Below are 19,511 nucleotides of genomic sequence, written 5' to 3'. Positions count from 1 at the left end.
ATATATCCCTTCTGTAAATTCATTCACTTTGGTTCAATTCTTTCTTTCCATTGCAGAAAGATTTTTCTTCCCTAAGCTGTCTTGATGCCTGCTGCTTCAGAGCTCAAGACATATGTGTCTCCTTAACCAAAAGAGAAAATACTGCTTTTGATTTCCAAGTATGAATAGCCAGAATCAGCCAGAAGAGAAATTGTACATTTAACGATTTGTCCACCCTTATAATTCCAGCTAGAGCCAAGTGTTAGATCTTCTCAGGTATAAAAAGAAAACCTCAGTAAACAGAAAAACTTCTGAAAGTTTGAAGAATGAGATAATATGTCATAATTATTATGTCACATCTATAGTCTGTTATCAGAGTATAGGTATGCTGAATCTGGACTGGTACTATGAACATTGTGAGCAGCCCTTCTGAGAAGGACTTGGGGGTGCTGGTGGATGAGAGGCTGGACATTACCCAGCCACATGTATTCTCAGCCCAGAGAGCCAAATGTGTCCAAGGCTGTATCAAAAGCAGCATGGCCAGCAGGGTGAGTGAGGTGATCCTGCCCCTCTGCTCTGCTCTGATGAGACCTCACCTGCACTGCTGCATCCAGCTCTGGAGCGCCCAGCACAGGAAAGACAGCAACTTGCTGGAGTGAGCCCAGAGGAGGCTACCAAGTCAATTGGAGAGAGGCAGAGCACCTCTGCTATGAGGAAAGGCTGGGAGAATTAGAATTGTGATTCTGCCTGAAGAAGAGAAGGCTTTGAGGTGACTTAATTGCTCTCTTCCAGAAGGGAGTCTATAAGAAAGATGGAGAGAGTATATTTACAGGAATATGTCCTGTGACAGGAAAACAGGGGATAACTTTAAAGAGAGTAAGAGCAGGTTTAGATTAGCAATTAGGAAGAAATTCTTTCTTGTGAGGGTGATGAGGCACTGTAACAGGTTGTTCAGGGAAGTTGTGGATGTCCCATCTCCAGCAGTGTTCAAGGCCATATTGGATGGAGCTCTGAGCAATCTTTTCTAGTGAAAGGTGTCCCTGCCTATTGCTGGTGAGTTGGAACTAGAAGAACATTAAGGTCCTTTCCAACCCAAGCCATTCTATGATTCTGTGTTTCTATGTCATTGCATCCTTCTGCATTGCAAGAAGGATAACATACTAACCCTCTTGGTATGCAAACTTCTGGTCCTCTGACCTGAGACAGGAACAAAGAGTTTGAGGAACTACTTACCTAACAAAAAAATATTTTAGGAGAAAAATTTAAAAATAATTTTATGGACCACATTTATACTGTAATTAATTTAGTGAATAACTAGAAATATTGTATGAAATTCTTCTCTGTGTTTTTTTTTTTGTATGCTTCATTTATCTAGTAATAGAGTGAACCTTGTCTTTGAATTCTGTTAAAGTTGCACCTTCAAAAATTTATGATAAAATCTGCTTTTTGTCAATATCTTTGGTATGGATGCTAGCTTTGGAGCAGGCTGCAGGCCCATGGCCTCTCAGTCCTGCCTGAGAGCTAGCCTGAGAATTTCATAGGAGGATTTCAATACAATCCTCAGAGATGGAAAACAACTGCCAGGTGCTGTTTGTCTGTCCTCTTGTTCTTGCAGGAGGGAGTCAGGGGGGTAGTGAGCCCCCCTGACCAGTGATGGTGATGTAGCGCTTTGTTGGCCAATAGGAGTTTCTTTTCTGTGCTTTCCACGTACCAGTCTATAAAACAGGCCTGAAGTAATAAACCAGAGAATTCTCGTGTTGTGACTCCCTTGAGAGTTTATGTCGTTCTTTATCGCCGTTCCCAATTGGAACGACACTTTGGTGATTCTTTAGGCTTCATAACCACTCTCTGTGACTGATACCAGGTAAAATATTCAGGGAATGTAGATGGCATCAGGTAAGATTTGAGGAGCAACTGAATGGAACTTTGAATATTCTGAACAGTCCCAAAAGCTGAATTCTTCAGAATTCCTCCCAATAACTTTGGGTAGGTCCACATACGACTGTTTTATTTTCCAGTATACTTTTCTTGCTGACATTACATCCAGTCCTGTGCCCTAGATCTGATGGCTATTCTAACCTATCTAGTGTATACATACCATCAAACAATGAGCAGAGTGGGCCACAGCAAACAGAAACAAAGCACAAGTCCTCAGATACTTCAGTGGACTTAATGCATGGTTGCATTCAGCATAAGAAAAACATGCAAGAGCTAATGTAGACGATAGCAGGTGACAGAAAACTTGACATGGTCCTATGGCATTTGACTTCAAACATCCTGCTCCCCAGTCCCCAGGGATTTTTAATTCATTTATATCTATCTGCAAGTATATAATTTTTTTTTTTTTCCTTTTGTCCAGCAGATAAATTTCCTTTAGCATTTCTAAGTGAAGGTAAGGGATATGGGGCTGCTCTGTTGTACAGAGAAAAGGCCTATATGGGCAGGAAAATAACAACTACAGACCTCCAGAGCCAGGCTTGGCAAGACCTGTGAACAGTACAGAAAGCAGTAAAAAAATCAAGGCTTGTGCAACATTTTTTTTCCCTTTAAATATCAATAAAATACATAGCAATAGTCATGGATCTTGAATGGAATAGTCTGCCAGAGCCATAAGTACAATGTGGCCCTGGTGGTTGTCTGGACCACGAATGTGTGGCAACAGGCTCTGTTTCAGAGCAAGTTCCTGTTCCCAGATTTTTTCATTTCCCCCCCTTTTGCAAAGAAGCAGGAATTTGCAGGCATTAGAGTGGTCTTATTTCCCCATGAGAACAGCAGTCTACGAATGCAAGTCTTCTTCCACTTGTCTGAAGAAGTTGTCATCCAGCTCTTTCTGCCCAGGAGATCTGTAGCAGACACACAGACCTTGGTTTGCCCTTTATTTCCCACCTGTAGTCCTCAGCTGGATCATCATGTGCCTCTTGGCAAAGGTCCACACACTCTCACTGATTTTTTACATAAAGGGCAACTTCCTTCCTTGCCCTCCTGGCCCCTCCTGCCTACAAAGCTCACAGCCATCCCTGGTAGCCCTCCAACCGCGTGAGCTGTACTAGCCCATTCTCATGGTTTCAGGAACTGGTAGCCTTGCCACAGCACTCTGACCCCTGATTCCTCACAATTCTGCACATTTGCTCCCCAAGCTGCATGTGTCAGTGTATTCACACTCCAGAGAGGTACACAGCTCTGTTTTCCAGAAAAGGTATAACACAGACAAAGGTATAACCCACCCCGACAAAATAACCACAGTGGACTGCATTCATTTACTCCTGTGAATGTGTTTTTAAAAGGAATTTCTCAACTATAAAACTATCTATGGAGATTTATTTCTCTCTTTTGGAACCTTTTTTTTTCTCTTAACTCAGAATTCTTAAGACAGCAGAACAATATCTTTCAGGAAAATCTTAACAAAATGTAGCATGTTCATATGTCAAAGAATTATTTTTTAAATTTTCATGCATCAATTAACGCATATGTTTTGTATGCCAGATATAATTTAAACTACAGATAATAGCAAAAAACCCAAACAAACCACCAAACTGGCTGAAAGGAGCTGTGAAAGAAGTTTCACTCAAGTCTACCTTGAATATTATAAGATGGAAGAACAACTGAATTTATTGAATTGATTTTATATATACATTTCTTCGGTAAATTGTACTGTTTGCTATTTATTTTTTTATGAAGGATAATATGAAATTTTCTGCATGAAAAAAGAGGTTCAAGTACAAATGGACAGCTACTTTTTGCTGTGTTTAATTTCCTTTTCCTTTATGTGAGTTTATAATTCTCAATAAAATTTAGTCACTTTTATTTCATCTATACTACTTATTAAATGCTTTTTTTAAAAGAAAAGAAGTATAAAACTTTAATAATTTATTTTTTCTGGTCTATAAATAAATCAGAGTTGCTAGTTGATTGCAATATCACTAAAAAGTGGAAATTTTAATTTCATATAATTTAAAATAATTATTTTACATTCGGTGTATTAGTGCTAACACATGAAAAAAAAAAAATATGTCTGGACCAAAATTCAAACATTATTATTAATCAAGAAAAAGTATGTACAATTAAGAATACATCTACTTTTATAGGTGAATGGTGAATTTCAGTGGGAGGTAGATTGGTCATAATTGATAGGATGCATTTCTCTGTGTAAGATGAATCCTGGCTACAAGAATTTTAAGAGTCGTGTAAAAATCATATACAGAATTTCTACTTGTGTCACAAATGAGATTAATTTCTTGTTAGCTATATAACTCATTTAGTTAGGGGAAAAAAAAATTGTTCTGTAGACTTAAATCTTATAACTCACTTATTAAGTAGTTCTACATGAACAAATTTTGTGTATATCCTGAAGAGGCTCTCCAGCAGACCTTTCTGCATCTCCTGCTGTACTGAATTACAAGGACAGGTTTTAGAGATACTACTCTCCTATTTTGTTTTGTTCCTGTTTGCTTTTGTGGTTTGTTCTTGGTTTGTTTTTTATTTTTTTTTTAACATTGACTGCATATGCTAGCTGGAGAAATATATATTAGAAATAATTTATTTAAGCTCAATTCACACCTATATAGAATACATATAAAGTGGATTAAAAAGACAGGCTACCCAGTCTGAGAGGGCCAAGGAAGCCTTTTCTCCCTGCTGAAATTTGAAGACATGGTCATCATATTCTTCTCACATCATTGAATTTGAATGGAAATTGGCATGTTGCTCACCTGTGTTTAAAGCTGAACTTATCCCCACTTCATGAGCTCATCAGAAATTCCTGTGCCTGTCAGTTTGAATGATACTATTTTCTATTAAAACTTCTCTGCTAGTCTCTAATCTGACATTATATTGTATTTAATTCTCTATAACTTTCTATTTGCTTTCATAGTAGTGAATTATTTTATTTCTTTACTGTATTCAGATTTTCATCTGTATCTGAAAAACAAAATTATTTTATGGCTTTTTTCTGATGTGGCTCACTTCACTGATTCCAAATTTCTCATCAGCATACATATTATCCCGGTGTGCAATTAAGTTTTCGTAAAGTATATATTTCTGGAGTCTGGTAACAATGAACTGAGAAAAGCATCACTTTCTTCCCCAGCCTCTCAGTGTTTGTATTTCCAGATATTGTTCCTTCCTTAATAACGATTTAAAAATGAATTTAGGGTACTCTAATTACTACAGTCAATTTATACTACATGATTTAATCATGAGAAGAGAACCTGCATAATGATTTACTTCTGTGTAACTCCACATATATCAACTGGTGTCAAGAAAAGATTCCTCTTACTATTTTTCTCTCTTGTATTTCTCATATTACCTCACAGACAGAGCTATAAAACAATGCTGTTGGAAGTAATCCCAATATATGAGATTAGTGCCATAGTAAAAGGGGCAAAAAAAGGCATAGAAAAAGATCATGTAATTTCTAAGCAGTAGAAGGCTGTGCTGAGAACAGAACTTCAAAATTATGTTTCATACAACAATGGATTGTCACAAAAATCAGTTGTTGCATGGAGCTTGACATGCAAACCTTAGAGACATAATCAGATTTGTCTTTGTAGAGCTCAGCTATTTCTAATAAATATTAAAGTCAGCAGAATATAAGACAGACACACCACAGTATCTATTACTTATAAATCTAACTTTCCATGGAAATGTTTTGTTCAAAAGGTGCTAATGTCAATAAACATTAAACTGGAATAAAAATAAATTATTTAGAATAAATAATATAATAATAAAACAGTGCTAATTCTGGTAAACTGTGCCTATTGTTATTGGCATTGAGTTAACTTTTATCATAGTTGCTAGAAAGGGGCTGGGGTTTTGCTTTGTACTGGTATCAATATTATTAACATAGGGATGTCTTAGTTATTGCTGAATAGGGCTTACACAGGGTCAAGACCTTTTCCTTTCCCCACCCCACTAGAAAACAGACTGGAAATCTGCAGGGATCTGGGAAGTGACACATCTGGGACAGTTGGCCCCAGCTGACCAAAAGGGTATAACATACCATAGGGCATCATGTTCAGCACACAAAGATGGGGCACAAAGAAGGGGACATTCAGAATGACGGTGTTTTGTCTTCCCAAGTCACTGTTAATGCGTTATAAGGGCCTGCTTTCATGGAGATGGCTGAACACCTGCCTGCCCATGGGAAATGGTGAATTAATCCCTGGTTTAAATTTTCTTTTGTGGTCAGCTTTTGCTTTATCTATTTTACTGTCTTTATATCAACACAAGTGTTTTCCCACTTTTACCCTTCCAATTCTCTTCCCCATTCCAATGTGGTGGGAGGGTAGGGGGAATAAGTGGGAGGCTTCAAGCTTAGCTGCCAGCTGGGGTTAAACAACAACAAAAGTCTTGAACAAGTTTATAAGAAAGCCATTAGGTGAAACAGTGAGTCTAGTGATTACTTCACCCTCAGTATATCTGTGAAAAAAATCTTGTGGGTTGATGGCCTTACAGAAAATGATAAAGAAATGAGTTGAATTGCTTTTTCTAGTGGTTATGTTGTAATGATACCTAGTCCTGAACATTTTCCTCACAATAGCATATATTTATATTAACAGTATTATATTTAATTAAATATATATATGATATCTATATTATATAATTATTATATTCTTTTATATTATACACTGGTTTTCATTCCTTTCTTGTTAGCTTATTATGCATTGATTTACTTGATAGTATGTTGATTTCACATAAAATCTACAAAACTCACTGGACATTGCCCCATAATAATTTGATAAATACATTCCTTACAATTTACTGTATTGTTTAAATAACTATCATTTGATCTTCTCTTTTAATATTAAGAGAACCAATCTCAGCCACTTTCGAGCAATATTCCTTAATGCTTTCTTATACATTCACATGTGAGAGACAGACACTCATGCAGGTAGAGCTATCCCTGAGGAGCTTCATGGAGCCTTATTGCATTCTGTCTGCTTTGTGGAAATTTTTTCTGCTCTTTTTCAGACAAGATATGCCCCAAAAGACTGTATTTTCCCTGATGGGGGCAGCTTCATTTTGTGTATGAGTTAGACAAAGTAAATAAGGCACCTTGAATTCAGTTCAGAGAGCTGAGAACTTGTGTCATACAGTAGTCAGGCTAGCATTTAAAAATAATATCAAGAATAATTTACATACTGTAACAAAATTCAAATTGAAAAGTGGTTGAAATAATCAAATCTTGAGGTCCCATGATTGATGTGTGTCAGAGAGGGGAAGAAACTTGATTTTTCCAGAGATGAAAAAAAATATTAAAACCAAAAACTAGCCCAGAGAAATCTCTTGTTTTTCAATAAATTTAGTCAGACTAAAACATAAGGCTTTACATAAATAAGCAAATCATATAAATAAATTAGCAATATGTAAATGAAATTCTGGATTTCTTTATGTCTTCTGACAGTAGGCCTTAAGACAAATCTAAAGTCAGGCTTCTGGCTAGATACCAAGAAGCCTTAAATATTTCCCACTCCCATACCCAGGGGATAGCTGCAGTAACCGCAATTATCAATAATAACACAACTGGAGAGGCATTCAACAGGGAAGAGGACATTATTTTATCTTTTATCTAATTTTTTACATCAGGCTTTTTTCACACTATCTTAGCAACAGAAAATATTTCATGCTGACTGAGGTTAGCTGCTGGAGAGAATATTAAGGGATAAATCACATGCACTGTCTAAGACTGCATTTTACATAACTGCCTTTATCTGCATTACAATGGGAAAAAAATTACACATATTTGTTTTGAAAAATATTGACAAATGGCAAAACTGAACAGAAAAGTACTAAAACAAATAGAAATTTGAACTTATAAACAGTATTATAGCAAGAAAAAGGACATTGGAAAACTATTATTAATATATCATTATTATTTAGAAACTATTATTTAGAAAAATTCCCACTGTACATATTAAACAATAAAATTTTGTTCATAAAAGAAACAATGAGAAACAACAAATGGTTTTATAAACTAAATTTCTGCAATTGAAAGTGATAATTTTTAGTAAACATTCTACACAGAATCAAGAACATCATACTTAGCTTCACAATTAAAATATATATTAATAATATTATTAACTCTAGGTGCTTTTGGAGAAAATTTTAAGAAATTAGCAAGGTTAAATTGTCTCCAGTGCTTCATGGAAGTCAGTGCAGTAAGAGAGCAGAAGAAAACTGCATGGGTAACAAACTCAGCATGCAGTGTCAAGTCATTACAAACACTATTGAGATCTCACTTGGTGGCATTGCTAAATTTAAAACTACATGGAATATATGAAATAATTGACTCTTGGTTAGTTATCTACTTATTGCACAAGTTTTCATCTGAAAATCTTTTTTAAAAAGTGAAGGATTCACTTGGGTAATTGCAAGTGTCTGAATCCAAAATCTTCCAATTAAAAAAAAACACCCCCAACTCTAGAAACAGGTATAAAGGATGGTGGTATTTAAGACTTGATGGAAGTAATTTTTAAGTTGTAGAACAGCCCTTCTTTTCTTCTTAATAACAGGCTGTGATCCATCTGATAGAGCACAAATGGGAGACCCTGCAGACAGGTTTTTTAATTTAGTATCATCTGCCTGACCCCCTAGATCAGAGTCTTGTACCTATTCTGTTAGGGTATCTGGGGGTCTGGAGTGGGCTCTAATCTCCCTTACCAGGAACTCATTTCTCTTCCCCCAGATCTACTAGGTGTCCTCCTTCTGCCTGATGGTAAGAGGGCCAGGACTCCTTTGACTTCTGCAGAGCTTCTCTCAGGGTTGGAAGGGTGCAAGTCCACCAGTCTCTGTTTCAGTCTCTCTGATACTCCTTAACCTTTCCACTTCTTCCTTGAGCTCTGTGACAGACAGAGAAGATCATTCACCAACTCACAATGCACACAGGTGTCTTGTGAAATGTACTGAAGCACTAACACCAAACTGACACCCTGCAGACAGTGACAGATAGCTGGGTCTTTCTAGGGGAGCATGTTAGGGTTACCACAGTCTTGGTAGCAGCAGTAGCAATGGTTTCTGGCTGCTTGCAAACCATTGCTGGATCCAATCAAGTAGGGGAGAAAAAGCAAAATAGGACAAAACCCTACCAAAACACCACACCCACCTAATACAAAACCCACACAGGTGAGTGCCTGCACCCTTCTGACTCTCCCTATGGACTCACCCTACCCACATGATGTGCCATACCACACCCCTATTGGCCACACTCCTTAGAGCAGTTTAAATCTCCTGCAAATGCTCCAGGTGTTGCATACTGCTTGCCTGATAACAATTTAGTCAGCTCCTTTAAATCTCCTGCAAATGATCCTGGCATTGCCCTTTTCTTGCCTGATGGATTGAAAAGAGGAAGAAACATCTCTCTAATGCCCTCTGGTCCTTAGGAAGTAACCTAGCTGGCTGCTTCCTACATCTCAGAGTCTTTTGGGCTTCCTGTGAGGTATAGGCTTTCAATCCTTGCTGTGAATCCCTCTCTAATGACCTCTCAGAAATGGTGCAATCTGGAAGCATTTCCCTGCTAAATAGGCTCATTCACTCCCTGCTGACTTGGCACAACCTGGCACCTGTTATCGGTGTTTCCAACATGATAAAATACTCAGCTGAGAAGTCACATGGACCATCTCATCAAGACTGAAGATTTGCAAGTAGGGATTACAGTATCTCAGATGATAAACAAGGTGATATTCTAAATGATGAGTACAAAAGCCAGTAAAATGGGTGTCCATAAAATATTCTTCATATTTCTAAATTTCTAAATCAAGGTCTTATATTATTTTATATTGTTTAAAGAAAATAATTATTCAACCTGTTCTATGCAGAACAGTCAATTCATATTATTAAAATATCAAACTATTTAAAATGTGAATGATTATGATAGGATTTTTTTCATACCATCTCATGTTTTGCTATTGTCAGCAGTGCTTACGAACACTGGCAAAAACTTAACATTCCCCCTGTAAAAAACTTTTCCATTTTCTGTAACCATTTAGACAAGTTTGTTCTGAAAATTAAAGACTACTGTGCTTATTGCTAGTCATGTTTGTTCTGAAATCATGAGGTGGTATAGATGGAAACCAGTAGAGAACTCATCCTATAGCTCTGAAAATATGCTATATCACATCTTTATATACTTTCTACATTTGGCAGTAAATCTGCTCTGTGAAAACCTTTGTAGCTGACTTGTGCTTCTGCTTAAAATCTCCACCTAAAATATTTAACTGTTCAAAGCATGAGCAAGACAGAACTGCACCACATTTTCACACCAACCTGGCTTACTAAAAGAATAAGGGGTGTTTTTTTCCCTATCTGAAAGTATTTTACTCTAATTGTTATTCATTACCCTGCTATTTAGGTAATAAAAATCACTGAACAGTGATCCACAAAGTTAAGGTAAGTTTTGTGGTGACAAAATCTGGGAGCATTTTTTCACCTGCTAATTTCTTCACAAGCAGAAAAACCCTTATTTCTTATTTATGGAAGCATTCATATTGTAGGAGCGTAAATGCTTGGTGGAGTTCCTAATCATAAGACCAAAATACTGTCCAAATTGGTAATTTTAAAGAAACTCCTTGTCAGTGAGGGTTGTGGTTGATACCTCCTGGTCAGATACTAAAAAAAAAAATAAAAAATAAGCAATTATGTGTAACTTTGTATTTTCATTGTAGGATTCCTACTGAAATTTTAAAGAAATGGAAAAGACTTCATTAATATTATTAGAAATTATATGACTTTGAAACAGATATTTTTTATTAATATACTTTATTAATATTTTTCCTCAAAAGCATGTGAAATATTTTTATTTTCTACATTTTCCATATGCTTTTGTGCTTTTAGTTAAAAATATTATCAAAATTTTTGAAAATTTTGTATTTAGTAGAAATTGGTGTTTATTTACAACACTAGTGTATTCACTAACAAAAGATGTTAATTTAGAAATAAATAATGAAAATAACTCACTAATGTTTGATATCATTTCTCACAGAAAATGACACCCTTTTTTTTTAGGTAATCAAAACAAAATGAGGTAGATCTTTGCTGCCATGGTTAATATAAACAAAATTAATAACAGTTTTTCTAGTACTGGCTTTCAAACAGGTACACTTATTCTCCTTGCTGGTGCTGACTGTCTCCTAGGAGATGGATCACATTGTCAAAGGGTATGTGAAACTAAAAATCAAGTCAAAATTTATTGACTGAATTATGTTGGTTTTTTGTATCTACCTTCCTCTTAAGCAAAGCAACAAATCTGGATTATAAGAGCAACACAGACGTGGAAATCAAAAAATTAATTAGTCCAACCAACTGTTTTGCATTTAACTGACTAAAAGAATACCAGGATAGCTGGAAGTTCAAGAGGAAGAAGGGGAGAACAGACAAACAAAAAAATCCAACCCAACAAAAAAAGACGACTTCATAAAGTAAAAGCAACTAATAATGAAAGACGATATATACCAAACTGCAATTGGTAGCGTGGGGTAAGTGAATAGCACCATGAAGTAGTACCACAGAAGCAGCAGGAATCTTGTGACCTCAGCACAGTCCAGCTGCTGCAGGTCTGTTCCACAGCATCAGACACCCCCAGTCTGATCTCATGCAGCTGTGGCTCTCCTCTCCACCCACCTTTCCCCAGGCCAGAAAATTCTCAGGATGGCTTGTCAAGGGACAGAGGACCTGGAAGGCACTTCCAGGAGATGGAAAAGATCCAGAGAGGAGATGAAAAACTATGATTCTCAAGGCCTAGCATCCCAAGAAAGCTGCTTGGAAAACATCGAAAAGAGCAGGATAGGTTATTTTATATTTTTTCTCTTTGCAGAAGTCAATGGACTCCAGAGCATTCTCACACCATATTTCTCTTCGCAAATCAATGTTATCCAGTGAAAAAGTTTTCATTTAGGGAATTCCTGTCTAGGATTATATAAGAAAAACAGACACTTTAAGTATGTTTTAGATTAGGTTTATATAAGAAACACAGATACTTTGGCTGTTCCATTCAGTTTCTGATAAAAACCATTTTGAGATGCCCAAAGAATGAAGAGAAGCCGTTATCAACCACAGTGAACTATTATTATTATTATTGTCATTGAAAAAGTTTATGCAAAAAAATACAATTTTTCTTTTTTTCACTGAAGTAATTTTTTTGCTAAATATATTTTTTTTCCTCCTGAAGAATGATGTTATTTAAAAGATGGTATTTTTCCTCTGGTGTTTGTGTTGTTTCCTCTTTTCCTCTCTGACTCACACATGCACAAACAAATTCATGTGCACATATATGTTGATGTACACTCTTAAATCCTCTTCCAGAGGTTTGAATGGCAGCCAGTCTTGTTCCAAAATCCACCATTTTATAAGAACAATACATTTCCTTTTTCCCCACAGCACTAAATGACTCAGGGCTTGCTTCAACATAGCTGTTATTGCACTACCTTGCATTTCTGCCCACTTGCCTCGCTTGCAAAGGGGAGGGTGACGAGAACTCAGGAAAGATGACTGGGTGATGGTGGTTGGTTTCTATTTGGAGGAAACTGTTTGGAAAACTGTAGAGTTCTTTTATCTGTCAATGATATAACAGAGTCTGACATGCCTAGCAGTAGGCAGAAGCAGCTGTCAGTAGTAGTATAATTTATTAGTATCTCTTTTTGAGTAAGAGGGCTGACAGACTAACATGGGAGCAAAGGGGAAATATGCCAAGTTATCGTCTTGCACCTCAGGCTCATACTGCTGATAGCCCACTGTGGAGTGTATGCAGCATTAAATATGTTCTGATTAATTCTGTGGCACAGTCCACTGACTGCACTGATAAGGAAAATGGCCGAGGCGTTGCTTCATCTTCTAGCTGAGAGTCCCACGCCCAACATGCTGTCTTCCAAAATCTCACCAGGAATAGCTAGAGTTGTCCACAAACAAGATGGACTGGAAGAAGAAAAAAAATTTTGTGCATGCTGTATAAAAAAAATTGAGAATTAAAAAAAAAAAGATGTGTTGGATAAAAAAAATATTTTAAAAATCAGGAGCTAACAATTGTTACTTAATAATTCTACAAGAAAATCAATTTGGTTGATGACATTGTGCTGCTGATGTTTAAGATGAGTGATTAACATATATTAAAAAAGAAGAAATCAGTTTTCTGTGCTTATTAGATGAATATTGGTAAGTGTTAGTGAACAGAAAACACCTGCTTTTTTAGTTCTTACTAGTGCTTTGGGAAGTGCTAGAAGGAAGGTGACTCATGGGCACTCCTCAGAGTGCCCCCACACAATGACACATGGGGTCCAATTCAATGTGGACTTGTCATAGCTACTAAATACTATTTTAAATGTCAACTCTACAGTCACTTTTAAAAAGCCAACGTTTCCTCACCTTAGCTCCTGCAACATATAAGTTGTGTCTGTAGCTGGCTTTTTTGGGGGAAAGTTTTTCCGATATTTTTGTGGGTATTTTTCCCCTTTGTAGTTCATGAACAAAAAGTGACTATATAAAGTAACTCCATGGTAACAACAGGTAAATAAAAATGATGTCTTATTGGTGAATTCTGTGCTGTACTAAAGGACAATCAAAATACAAAATCCAGGCAGTTTATAAGAACTTACGCTTCCAAGTATCATGATAATGATTACAGGCAGGAGCTGCTTCACTACTTCAGGTTCATTATCTTTAAGAGTTTATTGTGAGCCTTTAAAAAGTCTTTGCCATGCAACAGAGAAACAGAAGCTGAATTAACAATTGCCTCAGCTTGATAATGAAGCTAAAGAACAATTCCTAATTCAATCTATTGTTAATTGATATTGTGCTATAAATGTTGGAGAGAAAGGTAGCGGTGATTTAAGCAATGGCTTAAGCAGTAATGGTGTTGCTCAGATTCTCCATGATCCTACAAAAACAGTGAAGTCTTGTCCTGAAGTATTTTTTTAAAATTCTCTATTTTTAATCCTCTCAGCTGGTGGAAATTCTGCATCTTTAACAAGAACTGCACAAATCATTATTTAACACAGCTAAGATCTGAAAAATGTATTTTGGTGTATTTCATGCAAAGATTTTGCTGGACTTAATAGACAAGTAATTGCAACTTGAACTTTCTGGACTTGCAAAAAATAAGCATATATATTAAAATTTCTGCACTGGACTCAGTCTTCCCCTCTACCCTCTCCCAGTGATAAAAAAGGAAAGGTACTATTTAAAGCTGTCAATTAAATACATGTGTAAACCTGTTTATAATTTAACTGTAATTTCTTTTCCAAAGAACAAAAATGTGAGTAATGTTAAATGTTTTGATTATAGTTTAGAATTCATATTTATACAAACTTTGGAGATTACATTAAACTTTCCTGGGAATATATTATTCCACAAGTAATAATTTTATTTTATTGTAATTTCCTTTGGGGTACTCTGTACTGGTGACCACCTCAATCCCTTTGGTAGCAGGGAAGAATGCCGAAAAGAAAAGGAGAACCTGCATGATCAACATGTGCTTAAAGACCGGTGCTATCAGTAGAATTTTGGTTTTTTCAGTTGTGGTTTTTAGGACACCAAGCCTGCTGGGGAGAAAGATGGTTTTCACCTGTCTAAAAGGGGGAAAAGGACTCTAGTCCATGAGTTGGCAGGGCTGATTGAAAGAGCTTTTAACTAGTTTTAGAGCAGGATGAGGCTAAAGACAAGGCTTGCAAGAGAGGAACCTGGTGATGGCACGCTGGTGTTGGGAGGTGAAATAAACAGCCCAACTGAAGTGCACCTACACCAATGAATGCAGTATGGAGAGCAAAGAGGAGGAGCTGGAAGCCAAGAAAATTATGACATAGTATGGATGCTGAATGTGAGAAAGCAGGCAGGCAGACAGCACAGTGTCTGTGTGAAACTAAGTCACATAATTTTCTCAGACTGGCCTGTGAAAGTGTGGCTTGAGAAATCATAAGGAGGAATCAAAACAGTCCTTGGAGAGGGAAAACAACCTTTGCAGGTGTTGTTTGTCGCCTTGTTGTTTTCTTTCAAGAAACAATCAAGGAATGGTGTTCCTAACTGTCCAATGATGGTGATGTGTTGGTTTCACATCCAATAAGAGTTTTATCTTTCTGGACCTTCTTAGACATGTCTATAAAAGAAGATCTGGAAGAATAAACTTGCTCTCTTTTGCAACCAAGGTTAGAGAGTCTGTGTCGTACTTTTGCAGTTCCTAGTATGCTGTGACAACATAGTTACCATTACAGAAACTGGAGTGATGCAATGAATGGCTCTGAGCTCTTCAGATGGGACTGGTGAGGTGGGAGAGGGGGTGGAGTGGCTCTGTACATTAGGGAGTGTTTTGACTGTACAGAGCTCCAGAACAATGATGATAAGGCTGGGTAAGAATCAGGGGAAAGCTTAACAAGGCCACTGTCCTGGTGGACGTCTGTTATAGATCACCCAACCAGGATGAGGAGGCAGAGGTATTCTAAGAGTGTGTGTCTGGTATTTCACTGTTGCAAGTCCTTGTTCTTGTGGGAGACTTCAGCTTGCCAGATACACCTGGAAACTCAACACACTGCTGTGTGGACGAGGGAAAGTCTGTGAATGTAGACTTTAGCAAATCCTTTGATACCGACTCCCACAGCATTCTTCTGGAAAAGCTGGCAGCCCATGGCATAGACAGGTGAGCTCTTCACTGGGTTAAGAACTGGATGGCTGAGCCCAGAGAGAGGTGGTGAATGATGTCACATCCATCTGATGGATCAGCATTGGGATTTCCTAGGGCTCATTATTGAGGCTGGTGAAGGGTGTAGAGAGTAAGTCCTATGGAGGAATGTCTGAGGGACCTGGAGTTGTTTAGCCTAGAGAAAAAAGACTCTCAGGGCAAGCCTTACTGCTTTCTACAACTACCTGAAAGCAAGTTACAGTAAGATGGAGACTGTCCCTTTTTGTTATGCAACCACTGACAAGACAAGAGGAAATAGCCTCAAGCTGCACCAGGGGAGGTTCAGGTTGGGCATCAGGAAGAATTTCTTCCCTAAAAGGGTGATTAAGCATTGGAACAGGCTGCCCAGGGAAATGCTTGCTTCAAAATCCCTGGAAGTGTTCAAGAAATGACATGACATGGCATTTAGACCTATGGTCCAGTTGATGTGGTGCTGTTCAGTCAAAGGTTAGAATTGGTAATCTTAGATTATTTTGTGATTCATTAGGGTTGTATGTGATTCAGCTTGCTGCTGAACCTTTGACCTGATCTATTCTCAGTTCCTGTACTGAGAGAGTTACATAGGAAGTGCCCTAAATATGTACAGGGTGCTGCAGAGACCAGAAGGTACACTTGCTGGCTACTGGGGGGACCAGGAGGTTTAATCCAGTGACTGCAAAGTTCACAGGATCTGGGGTTCACTCCTGGTGTGGCCTTAGGTCTGAGCCAGGTAAAAGAAAGACCTATTTATACATGTGCCTGCAACTGGGGGGGCATGCCCATTGTATATGTTTATATATATATATATATTTGCATAAATATATATCTGTGTGTGAATGGATATATGTGTGTGTGTATCTTCTGCTAATGGCCTTTTATGATGAGAGAAGGGAACAATGAGGCTGTTGCTGGTGTCTGCATTTGAGCAAAAGCTGTATTTTCTGTCTGTGTTGGCCTAGACAGCCAAATAGGTGTATATGTACTGTGTATATGTGTGCCTGCTGGGAACACACACTCAGCTTCATTCCTAACTAGACCTGGGCACATAGAGCTGTGGTAGCCTTGCCTCTGTTGGTGTACCAGGTTCAGTAACTTCTAATACTTAAGACCCATGGGACAAATGTACAATTTAAGTGTCATTACCTTCCTTCAAAGAAAAAGCAAAAGTATTTCTTGCAAATTGGTTTTACACGGATGCTGAGAAATGTTTGCTTAACCAGAAAATCTCTTTTGTAAATAATGACTTCAGAGACCTTGAGGCAATTTACAGCTGGCTGAAATGCACATAAAAACAGGGAGAGGGGTTTTAAATTTAAAGCATGATGCTAACTCTCCAGGGACCCAGTCTATAAAGGTATTTACCAATGAAGTTTTCCTTAGGGACAATGTCAGTGTAGACATCAGTTATTGGGGAAGACAGAGTGTATATGTTCTACCTTTGATAAGACTGATCCCTTAGGGTGAGTAGATATTAGCCTTGGGAAGACTCATTTTTGAAGACAGCATTTAAACAGTCAGCTAAAATGAGGTCTGATTGCAGCAGCATCTACCTACTGCCCAGTTTAATTTCTCAGAACTTCATATGGAGCTTGCAATCAGCAGCTATTTAACCTCAGACTTACAACAACTGGCCTTTGTAAGAGGATGCTCACCTGTTTGATCCATTTTCTGTCATCTTCATGATAACTAACTCTAATATAGTCTTCCTGGTAAGTTCTCCCTGTGCAGTTCAAGAATCAATGTATATGCAAATATTTCTTTCTTGTATATCCTTCCTGTTTTTTTCCCCACCTCTGTAAATAATTCACACTCAAACTGCTTATTGTGTATAAAGAAAATTTAAGAGAACGTTCCAAGCTGTCAGAGATGCTTTGATGCTCAAGGGATTCCTCAATCTCCATCTGATCCCTCTGAGATACAGGCAAATAACCTACATCTCAAGTACAATACACCATCATTCCCAATTGTATATATAATTTTATGAGCTTACACCAAGTGTGACAATTTCAGTGCATATAAAAAAAGTCATGATTGAATAGCCCTTGAGACCCACCCTACATTTTCCTTTCATGAAATTATTGCAATGAGAATACACAGCTATATTCTCTTCAGGCTTTCCAAAAAAAGGATTTTTTAAGGATGATTTCAACCACAGAAAGTCTCTGAACAGCACTACTTTATTAGTTCTCTAGCACACTTTTATCAGCTTCCTCCTGAGAGCAACTCTATTACCATTTCTCTTTGGAGAAGCACAACCTTTCCTTATAATCCTAAGGTCACGCAGCGCAGCTGAGTGCTCAGCTGTTAGGTGGTGTCTCTTTGAGCTGAGTCAATACCTTGATTATGAAATAACCTTATCTTTAGTGATTGACTGGTTTGAAAGGGCTTCCTTTTCCAGTTGATTCTGGGTACAACCCCATAAATGTAGGGAAGCTTGTAAACTTCTTATCATACTTAGCTTCAGATAAGGTACAATTTGTTTCAGTAGGACAGGACCAGGGATGTCTGAAGTGGAAGGAAGGTCTGAGTATCTGTAAGGCTGAGCACCTCTAAGTGACACCCCTTGTGTTCCCTTTTGGCTGTCTGCCCACACAGCTGCTACCAGAGGTGGGATATATTTCCACGTGGTACTCCTTTCATGGTTCCTTTCCGTGGATGTTGTTACACCACTGTTGGGTTCTATTGCCTGTGATCGTAGGCTGTGCTCTCTTTGTTGTTAGCTCTAGACTTTATGCAGTCTCTTGGCTGTCTAATACCTTTAGGCCACATTTATTTTTCCCTTGTTGCTTTTGATTAGGTAACTTTTACTGTTTTGCAGCTATGACTGTCAATGCACTAAACTGGAGATGTCATTCTAATGGGGACAGAGAAGGAAAGAGAAGGAATTCCAAACGTTTAAATCCTGGGAGATGTACCATAAAATTTGTGTTTAGGATTCAGTGTATATTTGACCTTCCAGTATCTTTTGAGGAATTAAAAACAAGGCCAGTCAGCTACTACAGTATACATACTCCGTAGTGAATGTCTGGAATTTCAACAAATTCTTTGATCCCCACTTTTCTTCTTTCTTTTATTTATCAGAATAAGAATATCTCATTTGGGATGTACTATCTTCATCACTGAAGATATTGTAATATTGGTGAATAATTCCAGGTTAAAATTAACATTTTTCCTATTTCTCTGTGCTTTTAAATTCAGGGTATTTGTTAATCCATTGATAGTTCTCAATTTTTTTCAGGGTACGTCTCTTCCTAAATTTCTACTCTAAATCAGAGGGATGAATTTCAACTCTTTTTTTTCCTTCTAGAGGGTCTGATCTGGAATTTGCAGCTCTTGATAAAATAATTCACAACCCTCTTCACTTTATCAATCCAGAAACTGTATGTAAATTACAGTTTAGATAACTGTGTATAAATCCTGTGCTTGAAATAATGCCTGTGTTTTCTGTAATGAGTAATTCTGGATTTTTTACCTAACAGCTCCATGAGGTGAAGTGATACAGTTCTGTACCAATTCATGTGCACCATTTCCTCTTCTTTTGCACTGTTTCCTAAGTAATAATGTGCAAGTTTGCTCCAATAGCCCCATGTATATATATATAAAAGAACCCTCATTTTATAAGATCCCTCATTGATAATATATATGAGCAGCAATTTTATGCCTCTCTATTTTCTGTTTTCACTTGACTGCTTTGATGTTTTTTACATTTTTCAGATTGTTTGTAACAGTGCTAACAGAACACTTCAAACTCCATGAAGAGTAAGCCTGAGGGCCTAGTGGCAGCAAGCTTGTGAACTAAAATTAGCACACTGTGAAATGCATGCTTGCCATCATTTAAAACTATGGTGAACCATTAAAAGTCAATGTCAATACATAAGACATTTGTAAAGGCATCACT

At 37.4% G+C, this 19,511-nt stretch overlaps 2 long non-coding RNA genes across 2 annotated transcripts; one reads left to right on the top strand and one right to left on the bottom strand.

Moving 5' to 3' along the window:
- Window positions 1-7,511: 7,511 nt before the first annotated feature.
- Window positions 7,512-9,171, bottom strand: LOC147654691 (uncharacterized). The gene is made up of 3 exons (XR_015282905.1): window positions 9,140-9,171; window positions 8,638-8,816; window positions 7,512-8,525 (listed from the first exon to the last, which is right to left on the bottom strand). It is a non-coding gene; the product is annotated as an uncharacterized LOC147654691 (long non-coding RNA).
- A 119-nt stretch (window positions 9,172-9,290) lies between these two features.
- LOC111926083 (uncharacterized) lies at window positions 9,291-11,853 on the top strand. The gene is made up of 4 exons (XR_002862663.2): window positions 9,291-9,412; window positions 9,499-9,650; window positions 10,325-10,362; window positions 11,206-11,853. It is a non-coding gene; the product is annotated as an uncharacterized LOC111926083 (long non-coding RNA).
- Window positions 11,854-19,511: the final 7,658 nt, after the last annotated feature.

The sequence above is a fragment of the Cyanistes caeruleus genome, chromosome 2 (genome assembly GCF_971803275.1).
Source record: "Cyanistes caeruleus chromosome 2, bCyaCae1.hap1.1, whole genome shotgun sequence".
NCBI classification, from domain to species: domain Eukaryota; kingdom Metazoa; phylum Chordata; class Aves; order Passeriformes; family Paridae; genus Cyanistes; species Cyanistes caeruleus.
This window is presented reverse-complemented; position numbering and strand designations above follow the sequence as displayed.